Raw genomic sequence first — 13,234 nt, forward strand, 5'->3', positions numbered from 1 at the left:
GTGTAGTATCTGTTCTTATCAGTTTAATATCTGATACGTCCCCTATCTGGGGACCATATATTAAATGGATTTTTAGAACAGGGAGATGGAAAAAGAGCTTGCTCTGTCCACTCCACGCATTGACCTGGTATTGCAGTACCTCCAGGAACGGTGCACCCCTTCTTAACCCAGTTTCCAAAAGCAGAACTCGATTCACCTGATTCATATTAGCCCGATTAGCGAATTGAAATGAATTTTTATCTAACACACTTTTTACTTGCTTTATTCATCCAAATAGCAAACTCATCACCACTCAACTTCACCAACTCTGCTATGTCCCGTGCAGTATCTTGTTGTCAGTCTAATCTAGATCATGTGTAATTGAATGGAATAGATCCCTTTTGGACAAAGTGGAGTCAGATGCTGCAGTGACCACAGGTGTGAGAGGATCTACAATTGGCATCTGGTGTTATCTCTCTGCTTCCACTCCAAATAAAGTTACCTGTTGTTACCTGAACGTCAAATACTAAGAATGGGCGGCCTATGAAAGAATTAGTACTTTCATTAAGTATACTAAACCGGCTAATTGGGAATAGACAAACTGTAAAAAGCCCTCTGAGAAAGCCCCTCTCTAACCTTTGTTAGTAAGCTTTTCTGTAGCCTGCCTGTTGATGTATTTTCGGTTTGAACAGTGCACAACATGAAGAGACGGAACACTGGCGGCTTGTCACAATGCCCCCCGATGACATCACAATAGCGCTGCTGCCTAGAAAACAAGCTGCGCAGAAGAAGTTGTTCTTTGGGTGGGAGGGTGGGCTAGTGGAAGGAGGGGGCAATCTCTTTTTTTTCCCGGGTGGTAGGGGGATGACAGGAGAAGGGAAGCGGGTGGTGAGAAAGGTACAGAGGGCAGGGTTTGGGGGCTGGGAAGGAAAGGGAAAAGATTAGGGTTTGGGATGATGAAAGGGCTTTCTACGGGTAAGGATGGCAAAGGGTGGCAGTGACGGAAAGTCAGGCAACCTGTCCTGTCCGTCTTTTTGTATCGTGAATTGGAAAGACTGCAAGGGGGAGGGGAGTTGCTTGCGCCCTAAAGGAGGAGTTATTCAGATTCATTGCAGTGGGCGGCGGCTGCAAAACGCACCATTCTTCTTGTTTTTGCTCTGCAAAGCAGCCTTTTCAAGGGTTGGCTTGGGTGACAAAATGTCTTGTGTAGGCGTGGGTTTGTCTCCCTCTCGCTCTCTCTCCCTAAGATGTGTCCGGCATAGGCCAGGGTGCCACTCGAGGCCCAAACCAATTCTGGTTATCGCTTCTCGGCCTTTTGGCTAAGATCAAGTGTAGTATCTGTTCTTATCAGTTTAATATCTGATACGTCCCCTATCTGGGGACCATATATTAAATGGATTTTTAGAACAGGGAGATGGAAAAAGAGCTTGCTCTGTCCACTCCACGCATTGACCTGGTATTGCAGTACCTCCAGGAACGGTGCACCCCTTCTTAACCCAGTTTCCAAAAGCAGAACTCGATTCACCTGATTCATATTAGCCCGATTAGCGAATTGAAATGAATTTTTATCTAACACACTTTTTACTTGCTTTATTCATCCAAATAGCAAACTCATCACCACTCAACTTCACCAACTCTGCTATGTCCCGTGCAGTATCTTGTTGTCAGTCTAATCTAGATCATGTGTAATTGAATGGAATAGATCCCTTTTGGACAAAGTGGAGTCAGATGCTGCAGTGACCACAGGTGTGAGAGGATCTACAATTGGCATCTGGTGTTATCTCTCTGCTTCCACTCCAAATAAAGTTACCTGTTGTTACCTGAACGTCAAATACTAAGAATGGGCGGCCTATGAAAGAATTAGTACTTTCATTAAGTATACTAAACCGGCTAATTGGGAATAGACAAACTGTAAAAAGCCCTCTGAGAAAGCCCCTCTCTAACCTTTGTTAGTAAGCTTTTCTGTAGCCTGCCTGTTGATGTATTTTCGGTTTGAACAGTGCACAACATGAAGAGACGGAACACTGGCGGCTTGTCACAATGCCCCCCGATGACATCACAATAGCGCTGCTGCCTAGAAAACAAGCTGCGCAGAAGAAGTTGTTCTTTGGGTGGGAGGGTGGGCTAGTGGAAGGAGGGGCAATCTCTTTTTTTCCCGGGTGGTAGGGGGATGACAGGAGAAGGGAAGCGGGTGGTGAGAAAGGTACAGAGGGCAGGGTTTGGGGGCTGGGAAGGAAAGGGAAAAGATTAGGGTTTGGGGATGATGAAAGGGCTTTCTACGGGTAAGGATGGCAAAGGGTGGCAGTGACGGAAAGTCAGGCAACCTGTCCTGTCCGTCTTTTGTATCGTGAATTGGAAAGACTGCAAGGGGGAGGGGAGTTGCTTGCGCCCTAAAGGAGGAGTTATTCAGATTCATTGCAGTGGGCGGCGGCTGCAAAACGCACCATTCTTCTTGTTTTTGCTCTGCAAAGCAGCCTTTTCAAGGGTTGGCTTGGGTGACAAAATGTCTTGTGTAGGCGTGGGTTTGTCTCCCTCTCGCTCTCTCTCCCTAAGATGTGTCCGGCATAGGCCAGGGTGCCACTCGAGGCCCAAACCAATTCTGGTTATCGCTTCTCGGCCTTTTGGCTAAGATCAAGTGTAGTATCTGTTCTTATCAGTTTAATATCTGATACGTCCCCTATCTGGGGACCATATATTAAATGGATTTTTAGAACAGGGAGATGGAAAAAGAGCTTGCTCTGTCCACTCCACGCATTGACCTGGTATTGCAGTACCTCCAGGAACGGTGCACCCCTTCTTAACCCAGTTTCCAAAAGCAGAACTCGATTCACCTGATTCATATTAGCCCGATTAGCGAATTGAAATGAATTTTTATCTAACACACTTTTTACTTGCTTTATTCATCCAAATAGCAAACTCATCACCACTCAACTTCACCAACTCTGCTATGTCCCGTGCAGTATCTTGTTGTCAGTCTAATCTAGATCATGTGTAATTGAATGGAATAGATCCCTTTTGGACAAAGTGGAGTCAGATGCTGCAGTGACCACAGGTGTGAGAGGATCTACAATTGGCATCTGGTGTTATCTCTCTGCTTCCACTCCAAATAAAGTTACCTGTTGTTACCTGAACGTCAAATACTAAGAATGGGCGGCCTATGAAAGAATTAGTACTTTCATTAAGTATACTAAACCGGCTAATTGGGAATAGACAAACTGTAAAAAGCCCTCTGAGAAAGCCCCTCTCTAACCTTTGTTAGTAAGCTTTTCTGTAGCCTGCCTGTTGATGTATTTTCGGTTTGAACAGTGCACAACATGAAGAGACGGAACACTGGCGGCTTGTCACAATGCCCCCCGATGACATCACAATAGCGCTGCTGCCTAGAAAACAAGCTGCGCAGAAGAAGTTGTTCTTTGGGTGGGAGGGTGGGCTAGTGGAAGGAGGGGGCAATCTCTTTTTTTCCCGGGTGGTAGGGGGATGACAGGAGAAGGGAAGCGGGTGGTGAGAAAGGTACAGAGGGCAGGGTTTGGGGGCTGGGAAGGAAAGGGAAAAGATTAGGGTTTGGGGATGATGAAAGGGCTTTCTACGGGTAAGGATGGCAAAGGGTGGCAGTGACGGAAAGTCAGGCAACCTGTCCTGTCCGTCTTTTTGTATCGTGAATTGGAAAGACTGCAAGGGGGAGGGGAGTTGCTTGCGCCCTAAAGGAGGAGTTATTCAGATTCATTGCAGTGGGCGGCGGCTGCAAAACGCACCATTCTTCTTGTTTTTGCTCTGCAAAGCAGCCTTTTCAAGGGTTGGCTTGGGTGACAAAATGTCTTGTGTAGGCGTGGGTTTGTCTCCCTCTCGCTCTCTCTCCCTAAGATGTGTCCGGCATAGGCCAGGGTGCCACTCGAGGCCCAAACCAATTCTGGTTATCGCTTCTCGGCCTTTTGGCTAAGATCAAGTGTAGTATCTGTTCTTATCAGTTTAATATCTGATACGTCCCCTATCTGGGGACCATATATTAAATGGATTTTTAGAACAGGGAGATGGAAAAAGAGCTTGCTCTGTCCACTCCACGCATTGACCTGGTATTGCAGTACCTCCAGGAACGGTGCACCCCTTCTTAACCCAGTTTCCAAAAGCAGAACTCGATTCACCTGATTCATATTAGCCCGATTAGCGAATTGAAATGAATTTTTATCTAACACACTTTTTACTTGCTTTATTCATCCAAATAGCAAACTCATCACCACTCAACTTCACCAACTCTGCTATGTCCCGTGCAGTATCTTGTTGTCAGTCTAATCTAGATCATGTGTAATTGAATGGAATAGATCCCTTTTGGACAAAGTGGAGTCAGATGCTGCAGTGACCACAGGTGTGAGAGGATCTACAATTGGCATCTGGTGTTATCTCTCTGCTTCCACTCCAAATAAAGTTACCTGTTGTTACCTGAACGTCAAATACTAAGAATGGGCGGCCTATGAAAGAATTAGTACTTTCATTAAGTATACTAAACCGGCTAATTGGGAATAGACAAACTGTAAAAAGCCCTCTGAGAAAGCCCCTCTCTAACCTTTGTTAGTAAGCTTTTCTGTAGCCTGCCTGTTGATGTATTTTCGGTTTGAACAGTGCACAACATGAAGAGACGGAACACTGGCGGCTTGTCACAATGCCCCCCGATGACATCACAATAGCGCTGCTGCCTAGAAAACAAGCTGCGCAGAAGAAGTTGTTCTTTGGGTGGGAGGGTGGGCTAGTGGAAGGAGGGGGCAATCTCTTTTTTTCCCGGGTGGTAGGGGGATGACAGGAGAAGGGAAGCGGGTGGTGAGAAAGGTACAGAGGGCAGGGTTTGGGGGCTGGGAAGGAAAGGGAAAAGATTAGGGTTTGGGGATGATGAAAGGGCTTTCTACGGGTAAGGATGGCAAAGGGTGGCAGTGACGGAAAGTCAGGCAACCTGTCCTGTCCGTCTTTTTGTATCGTGAATTGGAAAGACTGCAAGGGGGAGGGGAGTTGCTTGCGCCCTAAAGGAGGAGTTATTCAGATTCATTGCAGTGGGCGGCGGCTGCAAAACGCACCATTCTTCTTGTTTTTGCTCTGCAAAGCAGCCTTTTCAAGGGTTGGCTTGGGTGACAAAATGTCTTGTGTAGGCGTGGGTTTGTCTCCCTCTCGCTCTCTCTCCCTAAGATGTGTCCGGCATAGGCCAGGGTGCCACTCGAGGCCCAAACCAATTCTGGTTATCGCTTCTCGGCCTTTTGGCTAAGATCAAGTGTAGTATCTGTTCTTATCAGTTTAATATCTGATACGTCCCCTATCTGGGGACCATATATTAAATGGATTTTTAGAACAGGGAGATGGAAAAAGAGCTTGCTCTGTCCACTCCACGCATTGACCTGGTATTGCAGTACCTCCAGGAACGGTGCACCCCTTCTTAACCCAGTTTCCAAAAGCAGAACTCGATTCACCTGATTCATATTAGCCCGATTAGCGAATTGAAATGAATTTTTATCTAACACACTTTTTACTTGCTTTATTCATCCAAATAGCAAACTCATCACCACTCAACTTCACCAACTCTGCTATGTCCCGTGCAGTATCTTGTTGTCAGTCTAATCTAGATCATGTGTAATTGAATGGAATAGATCCCTTTTGGACAAAGTGGAGTCAGATGCTGCAGTGACCACAGGTGTGAGAGGATCTACAATTGGCATCTGGTGTTATCTCTCTGCTTCCACTCCAAATAAAGTTACCTGTTGTTACCTGAACGTCAAATACTAAGAATGGGCGGCCTATGAAAGAATTAGTACTTTCATTAAGTATACTAAACCGGCTAATTGGGAATAGACAAACTGTAAAAAGCCCTCTGAGAAAGCCCCTCTCTAACCTTTGTTAGTAAGCTTTTCTGTAGCCTGCCTGTTGATGTATTTTCGGTTTGAACAGTGCACAACATGAAGAGACGGAACACTGGCGGCTTGTCACAATGCCCCCCGATGACATCACAATAGCGCTGCTGCCTAGAAAACAAGCTGCGCAGAAGAAGTTGTTCTTTGGGTGGGAGGGTGGGCTAGTGGAAGGAGGGGGCAATCTCTTTTTTTCCCGGGTGGTAGGGGGATGACAGGAGAAGGGAAGCGGGTGGTGAGAAAGGTACAGAGGGCAGGGTTTGGGGGCTGGGAAGGAAAGGGAAAAGATTAGGGTTTGGGGATGATGAAAGGGCTTTCTACGGGTAAGGATGGCAAAGGGTGGCAGTGACGGAAAGTCAGGCAACCTGTCCTGTCCGTCTTTTTGTATCGTGAATTGGAAAGACTGCAAGGGGGAGGGGAGTTGCTTGCGCCCTAAAGGAGGAGTTATTCAGATTCATTGCAGTGGGCGGCGGCTGCAAAACGCACCATTCTTCTTGTTTTTGCTCTGCAAAGCAGCCTTTTCAAGGGTTGGCTTGGGTGACAAAATGTCTTGTGTAGGCGTGGGTTTGTCTCCCTCTCGCTCTCTCTCCCTAAGATGTGTCCGGCATAGGCCAGGGTGCCACTCGAGGCCCAAACCAATTCTGGTTATCGCTTCTCGGCCTTTTGGCTAAGATCAAGTGTAGTATCTGTTCTTATCAGTTTAATATCTGATACGTCCCCTATCTGGGGACCATATATTAAATGGATTTTTAGAACAGGGAGATGGAAAAAGAGCTTGCTCTGTCCACTCCACGCATTGACCTGGTATTGCAGTACCTCCAGGAACGGTGCACCCCTTCTTAACCCAGTTTCCAAAAGCAGAACTCGATTCACCTGATTCATATTAGCCCGATTAGCGAATTGAAATGAATTTTTATCTAACACACTTTTTACTTGCTTTATTCATCCAAATAGCAAACTCATCACCACTCAACTTCACCAACTCTGCTATGTCCCGTGCAGTATCTTGTTGTCAGTCTAATCTAGATCATGTGTAATTGAATGGAATAGATCCCTTTTGGACAAAGTGGAGTCAGATGCTGCAGTGACCACAGGTGTGAGAGGATCTACAATTGGCATCTGGTGTTATCTCTCTGCTTCCACTCCAAATAAAGTTACCTGTTGTTACCTGAACGTCAAATACTAAGAATGGGCGGCCTATGAAAGAATTAGTACTTTCATTAAGTATACTAAACCGGCTAATTGGGAATAGACAAACTGTAAAAAGCCCTCTGAGAAAGCCCCTCTCTAACCTTTGTTAGTAAGCTTTTCTGTAGCCTGCCTGTTGATGTATTTTCGGTTTGAACAGTGCACAACATGAAGAGACGGAACACTGGCGGCTTGTCACAATGCCCCCCGATGACATCACAATAGCGCTGCTGCCTAGAAAACAAGCTGCGCAGAAGAAGTTGTTCTTTGGGTGGGAGGGTGGGCTAGTGGAAGGAGGGGGCAATCTCTTTTTTTCCCGGGTGGTAGGGGGATGACAGGAGAAGGGAAGCGGGTGGTGAGAAAGGTACAGAGGGCAGGGTTTGGGGGCTGGGAAGGAAAGGGAAAAGATTAGGGTTTGGGGATGATGAAAGGGCTTTCTACGGGTAAGGATGGCAAAGGGTGGCAGTGACGGAAAGTCAGGCAACCTGTCCTGTCCGTCTTTTTGTATCGTGAATTGGAAAGACTGCAAGGGGGAGGGGAGTTGCTTGCGCCCTAAAGGAGGAGTTATTCAGATTCATTGCAGTGGGCGGCGGCTGCAAAACGCACCATTCTTCTTGTTTTTGCTCTGCAAAGCAGCCTTTTCAAGGGTTGGCTTGGGTGACAAAATGTCTTGTGTAGGCGTGGGTTTGTCTCCCTCTCGCTCTCTCTCCCTAAGATGTGTCCGGCATAGGCCAGGGTGCCACTCGAGGCCCAAACCAATTCTGGTTATCGCTTCTCGGCCTTTTGGCTAAGATCAAGTGTAGTATCTGTTCTTATCAGTTTAATATCTGATACGTCCCCTATCTGGGGACCATATATTAAATGGATTTTTAGAACAGGGAGATGGAAAAAGAGCTTGCTCTGTCCACTCCACGCATTGACCTGGTATTGCAGTACCTCCAGGAACGGTGCACCCCTTCTTAACCCAGTTTCCAAAAGCAGAACTTGATTCACCTGATTCATATTAGCCCGATTAGCGAATTGAAATGAATTTTTATCTAACACACTTTTTACTTGCTTTATTCATCCAAATAGCAAACTCATCACCACTCAACTTCACCAACTCTGCTATGTCCCGTGCAGTATCTTGTTGTCAGTCTAATCTAGATCATGTGTAATTGAATGGAATAGATCCCTTTTGGACAAAGTGGAGTCAGATGCTGCAGTGACCACAGGTGTGAGAGGATCTACAATTGGCATCTGGTGTTATCTCTCTGCTTCCACTCCAAATAAAGTTACCTGTTGTTACCTGAACGTCAAATACTAAGAATGGGCGGCCTATGAAAGAATTAGTACTTTCATTAAGTATACTAAACCGGCTAATTGGGAATAGACAAACTGTAAAAAGCCCTCTGAGAAAGCCCCTCTCTAACCTTTGTTAGTAAGCTTTTCTGTAGCCTGCCTGTTGATGTATTTTCGGTTTGAACAGTGCACAACATGAAGAGACGGAACACTGGCGGCTTGTCACAATGCCCCCCGATGACATCACAATAGCGCTGCTGCCTAGAAAACAAGCTGCGCAGAAGAAGTTGTTCTTTGGGTGGGAGGGTGGGCTAGTGGAAGGAGGGGGCAATCTCTTTTTTTCCCGGGTGGTAGGGGGATGACAGGAGAAGGGAAGCGGGTGGTGAGAAAGGTACAGAGGGCAGGGTTTGGGGGCTGGGAAGGAAAGGGAAAAGATTAGGGTTTGGGGATGATGAAAGGGCTTTCTACGGCTAAGGATGGCAAAGGGTGGCAGTGACGGAAAGTCAGGCAACCTGTCCTGTCCGTCTTTTTGTATCGTGAATTGGAAAGACTGCAAGGGGGAGGGGAGTTGCTTGCGCCCTAAAGGAGGAGTTATTCAGATTCATTGCAGTGGGCGGCGGCTGCAAAACGCACCATTCTTCTTGTTTTTGCTCTGCAAAGCAGCCTTTTCAAGGGTTGGCTTGGGTGACAAAATGTCTTGTGTAGGCGTGGGTTTGTCTCCCTCTCGCTCTCTCTCCCTAAGATGTGTCCGGCATAGGCCAGGGTGCCACTCGAGGCCCAAACCAATTCTGGTTATCGCTTCTCGGCCTTTTGGCTAAGATCAAGTGTAGTATCTGTTCTTATCAGTTTAATATCTGATACGTCCCCTATCTGGGGACCATATATTAAATGGATTTTTAGAACAGGGAGATGGAAAAAGAGCTTGCTCTGTCCACTCCACGCATTGACCTGGTATTGCAGTACCTCCAGGAACGGTGCACCCCTTCTTAACCCAGTTTCCAAAAGCAGAACTCGATTCACCTGATTCATATTAGCCCGATTAGCGAATTGAAATGAATTTTTATCTAACACACTTTTTACTTGCTTTATTCATCCAAATAGCAAACTCATCACCACTCAACTTCACCAACTCTGCTATGTCCCGTGCAGTATCTTGTTGTCAGTCTAATCTAGATCATGTGTAATTGAATGGAATAGATCCCTTTTGGACAAAGTGGAGTCAGATGCTGCAGTGACCACAGGTGTGAGAGGATCTACAATTGGCATCTGGTGTTATCTCTCTGCTTCCACTCCAAATAAAGTTACCTGTTGTTACCTGAACGTCAAATACTAAGAATGGGCGGCCTATGAAAGAATTAGTACTTTCATTAAGTATACTAAACCGGCTAATTGGGAATAGACAAACTGTAAAAAGCCCTCTGAGAAAGCCCCTCTCTAACCTTTGTTAGTAAGCTTTTCTGTAGCCTGCCTGTTGATGTATTTTCGGTTTGAACAGTGCACAACATGAAGAGACGGAACACTGGCGGCTTGTCACAATGCCCCCCGATGACATCACAATAGCGCTGCTGCCTAGAAAACAAGCTGCGCAGAAGAAGTTGTTCTTTGGGTGGGAGGGTGGGCTAGTGGAAGGAGGGGGCAATCTCTTTTTTTCCCGGGTGGTAGGGGGATGACAGGAGAAGGGAAGCGGGTGGTGAGAAAGGTACAGAGGGCAGGGTTTGGGGGCTGGGAAGGAAAGGGAAAAGATTAGGGTTTGGGGATGATGAAAGGGCTTTCTACGGGTAAGGATGGCAAAGGGTGGCAGTGACGGAAAGTCAGGCAACCTGTCCTGTCCGTCTTTTTGTATCGTGAATTGGAAAGACTGCAAGGGGGAGGGGAGTTGCTTGCGCCCTAAAGGAGGAGTTATTCAGATTCATTGCAGTGGGCGGCGGCTGCAAAACGCACCATTCTTCTTGTTTTTGCTCTGCAAAGCAGCCTTTTCAAGGGTTGGCTTGGGTGACAAAATGTCTTGTGTAGGCGTGGGTTTGTCTCCCTCTCGCTCTCTCTCCCTAAGATGTGTCCGGCATAGGCCAGGGTGCCACTCGAGGCCCAAACCAATTCTGGTTATCGCTTCTCGGCCTTTTGGCTAAGATCAAGTGTAGTCCCTTCATTGGGTTTGCCTTGGTCTTGGCTGGGAGGGGCCCGGGCTTGCACGACCGCCGGCCTCGGGGATTGTTGCGCCTTTTGGTGCTTACGTCCCTTTGTGGCTGGTGGTTCCTGGGCTCGGGAGGCGATCACCCAGGCACTGCGCTTTTGTGTGGTGGCCTGCTGGCCTTCGGGGCTACCTTGATTCTGAAAATTGCGGATGAAATCTCATCTGTTCTTATCAGTTTAATATCTGATACGTCCCCTATCTGGGGACCATATATTAAATGGATTTTTAGAACAGGGAGATGGAAAAAGAGCTTGCTCTGTCCACTCCACGCATTGACCTGGTATTGCAGTACCTCCAGGAACGGTGCACCCCTTCTTAACCCAGTTTCCAAAAGCAGAACTCGATTCACCTGATTCATATTAGCCCGATTAGCGAATTGAAATGAATTTTTATCTAACACACTTTTTACTTGCTTTATTCATCCAAATAGCAAACTCATCACCACTCAACTTCACCAACTCTGCTATGTCCCGTGCAGTATCTTGTTGTCAGTCTAATCTAGATCATGTGTAATTGAATGGAATAGATCCCTTTTGGACAAAGTGGAGTCAGATGCTGCAGTGACCACAGGTGTGAGAGGATCTACAATTGGCATCTGGTGTTATCTCTCTGCTTCCACTCCAAATAAAGTTACCTGTTGTTACCTGAACGTCAAATACTAAGAATGGGCGGCCTATGAAAGAATTAGTACTTTCATTAAGTATACTAAACCGGCTAATTGGGAATAGACAAACTGAAAAAAAGCCCTCTGAGAAAGCCCCTCTCTAACCTTTGTTAGTAAGCTTTTCTGTAGCCTGCCTGTTGATGTATTTTCGGTTTGAACAGTGCACAACATGAAGAGACGGAACACTGGCGGCTTGTCACAATGCCCCCCGATGACATCACAATAGCGCTGCTGCCTAGAAAACAAGCTGCGCAGAAGAAGTTGTTCTTTGGGTGGGAGGGTGGGCTAGTGGAAGGAGGGGGCAATCTCTTTTTTTCCCGGGTGGTAGGGGGATGACAGGAGAAGGGAAGCGGGTGGTGAGAAAGGTACAGAGGGCAGGGTTTGGGGGCTGGGAAGGAAAGGGAAAAGATTAGGGTTTGGGGATGATGAAAGGGCTTTCTACGGGTAAGGATGGCAAAGGGTGGCAGTGACGGAAAGTCAGGCAACCTGTCCTGTCCGTCTTTTTGTATCGTGAATTGGAAAGACTGCAAGGGGGAGGGGAGTTGCTTGCGCCCTAAAGGAGGAGTTATTCAGATTCATTGCAGTGGGCGGCGGCTGCAAAACGCACCATTCTTCTTGTTTTTGCTCTGCAAAGCAGCCTTTTCAAGGGTTGGCTTGGGTGACAAAATGTCTTTTGTAGGCGTGGGTTTGTCTCCCTCTCGCTCTCTCTCCCTAAGATGTGTCCGGCATAGGCCAGGGTGCCACTCGAGGCCCAAACCAATTCTGGTTATCGCTTCTCGGCCTTTTGGCTAAGATCAAGTGTAGTATCTGTTCTTATCAGTTTAATATCTGATACGTCCCCTATCTGGGGACCATATATTAAATGGATTTTTAGAACAGGGAGATGGAAAAAGAGCTTGCTCTGTCCACTCCACGCATTGACCTGGTATTGCAGTACCTCCAGGAACGGTGCACCCCTTCTTAACCCAGTTTCCAAAAGCAGAACTCGATTCACCTGATTCATATTAGCCCGATTAGCGAATTGAAATGAATTTTTATCTAACACACTTTTTACTTGCTTTATTCATCCAAATAGCAAACTCATCACCACTCAACTTCACCAACTCTGCTATGTCCCGTGCAGTATCTTGTTGTCAGTCTAATCTAGATCATGTGTAATTGAATGGAATAGATCCCTTTTGGACAAAGTGGAGTCAGATGCTGCAGTGACCACAGGTGTGAGAGGATCTACAATTGGCATCTGGTGTTATCTCTCTGCTTCCACTCCAAATAAAGTTACCTGTTGTTACCTGAACGTCAAATACTAAGAATGGGCGGCCTATGAAAGAATTAGTACTTTCATTAAGTATACTAAACCGGCTAATTGGGAATAGACAAACTGTAAAAAGCCCTCTGAGAAAGCCCCTCTCTAACCTTTGTTAGTAAGCTTTTCTGTAGCCTGCCTGTTGATGTATTTTCGGTTTGAACAGTGCACAACATGAAGAGACGGAACACTGGCGGCTTGTCACAATGCCCCCCGATGACATCACAATAGCGCTGCTGCCTAGAAAACAAGCTGCGCAGAAGAAGTTGTTCTTTGGGTGGGAGGGTGGGCTAGTGGAAGGAGGGGGCAATCTCTTTTTTTCCCGGGTGGTAGGGGGATGACAGGAGAAGGGAAGCGGGTGGTGAGAAAGGTACAGAGGGCAGGGTTTGGGGGCTGGGAAGGAAAGGGAAAAGATTAGGGTTTGGGGATGATGAAAGGGCTTTCTACGGGTAAGGATGGCAAAGGGTGGCAGTGACGGAAAGTCAGGCAACCTGTCCTGTCCGTCTTTTTGTATCGTGAATTGGAAAGACTGCAAGGGGGAGGGGAGTTGCTTGCGCCCTAAAGGAGGAGTTATTCAGATTCATTGCAGTGGGCGGCGGCTGCAAAACGCACCATTCTTCTTGTTTTTGCTCTGCAAAGCAGCCTTTTCAAGGGTTGGCTTGGGTGACAAAATGTCTTGTGTAGGCGTGGGTTTGTCTCCCTCTCGCTCTCTCTCCCTAAGATGTGTCCGGCATAGGCCAGGGTGC

The 13,234-nt window shown here is 46.9% G+C and overlaps 9 non-coding genes and 1 pseudogene across 9 annotated transcripts; all 10 read left to right on the forward strand.

The window, feature by feature from the left end:
* Nucleotides 1-161, forward strand: LOC142277819 (U2 spliceosomal RNA; annotated as a pseudogene; the record flags this gene model as incomplete).
* Nucleotides 162-1,278: 1,117 nt separating this feature from the next.
* Nucleotides 1,279-1,469, forward strand: LOC142277690 (U2 spliceosomal RNA). The gene has a single exon (XR_012740808.1). It is a non-coding gene; the product is annotated as a U2 spliceosomal RNA (small nuclear RNA).
* Nucleotides 1,470-2,584: 1,115 nt separating this feature from the next.
* Nucleotides 2,585-2,775, forward strand: LOC142277813 (U2 spliceosomal RNA). The gene has a single exon (XR_012740919.1). It is a non-coding gene; the product is annotated as a U2 spliceosomal RNA (small nuclear RNA).
* Nucleotides 2,776-3,892: 1,117 nt separating this feature from the next.
* LOC142277865 (U2 spliceosomal RNA) lies at nt 3,893-4,083 on the forward strand. The gene has a single exon (XR_012740956.1). It is a non-coding gene; the product is annotated as a U2 spliceosomal RNA (small nuclear RNA).
* A 1,117-nt stretch (nt 4,084-5,200) lies between these two features.
* On the forward strand, nt 5,201-5,391 carry LOC142277877 (U2 spliceosomal RNA). Its single transcript, XR_012740967.1, has one exon. It is a non-coding gene; the product is annotated as a U2 spliceosomal RNA (small nuclear RNA).
* Nucleotides 5,392-6,508: 1,117 nt separating this feature from the next.
* Nucleotides 6,509-6,699, forward strand: LOC142277889 (U2 spliceosomal RNA). The gene has a single exon (XR_012740978.1). It is a non-coding gene; the product is annotated as a U2 spliceosomal RNA (small nuclear RNA).
* Nucleotides 6,700-7,816: 1,117 nt separating this feature from the next.
* On the forward strand, nt 7,817-8,007 carry LOC142277697 (U2 spliceosomal RNA). The gene has a single exon (XR_012740814.1). It is a non-coding gene; the product is annotated as a U2 spliceosomal RNA (small nuclear RNA).
* A 1,117-nt stretch (nt 8,008-9,124) lies between these two features.
* Nucleotides 9,125-9,315, forward strand: LOC142277709 (U2 spliceosomal RNA). The gene has a single exon (XR_012740825.1). It is a non-coding gene; the product is annotated as a U2 spliceosomal RNA (small nuclear RNA).
* Nucleotides 9,316-10,651: 1,336 nt separating this feature from the next.
* Nucleotides 10,652-10,835, forward strand: LOC142277839 (U2 spliceosomal RNA). The gene has a single exon (XR_012740941.1). It is a non-coding gene; the product is annotated as a U2 spliceosomal RNA (small nuclear RNA).
* Nucleotides 10,836-11,953: 1,118 nt separating this feature from the next.
* On the forward strand, nt 11,954-12,144 carry LOC142277721 (U2 spliceosomal RNA). The gene has a single exon (XR_012740836.1). It is a non-coding gene; the product is annotated as a U2 spliceosomal RNA (small nuclear RNA).
* Nucleotides 12,145-13,234: the final 1,090 nt, after the last annotated feature.

The sequence above is a fragment of the Anomaloglossus baeobatrachus genome, unplaced genomic scaffold (assembly GCF_048569485.1).
Source record: "Anomaloglossus baeobatrachus isolate aAnoBae1 unplaced genomic scaffold, aAnoBae1.hap1 Scaffold_413, whole genome shotgun sequence".
NCBI classification, from domain to species: domain Eukaryota; kingdom Metazoa; phylum Chordata; class Amphibia; order Anura; family Aromobatidae; genus Anomaloglossus; species Anomaloglossus baeobatrachus.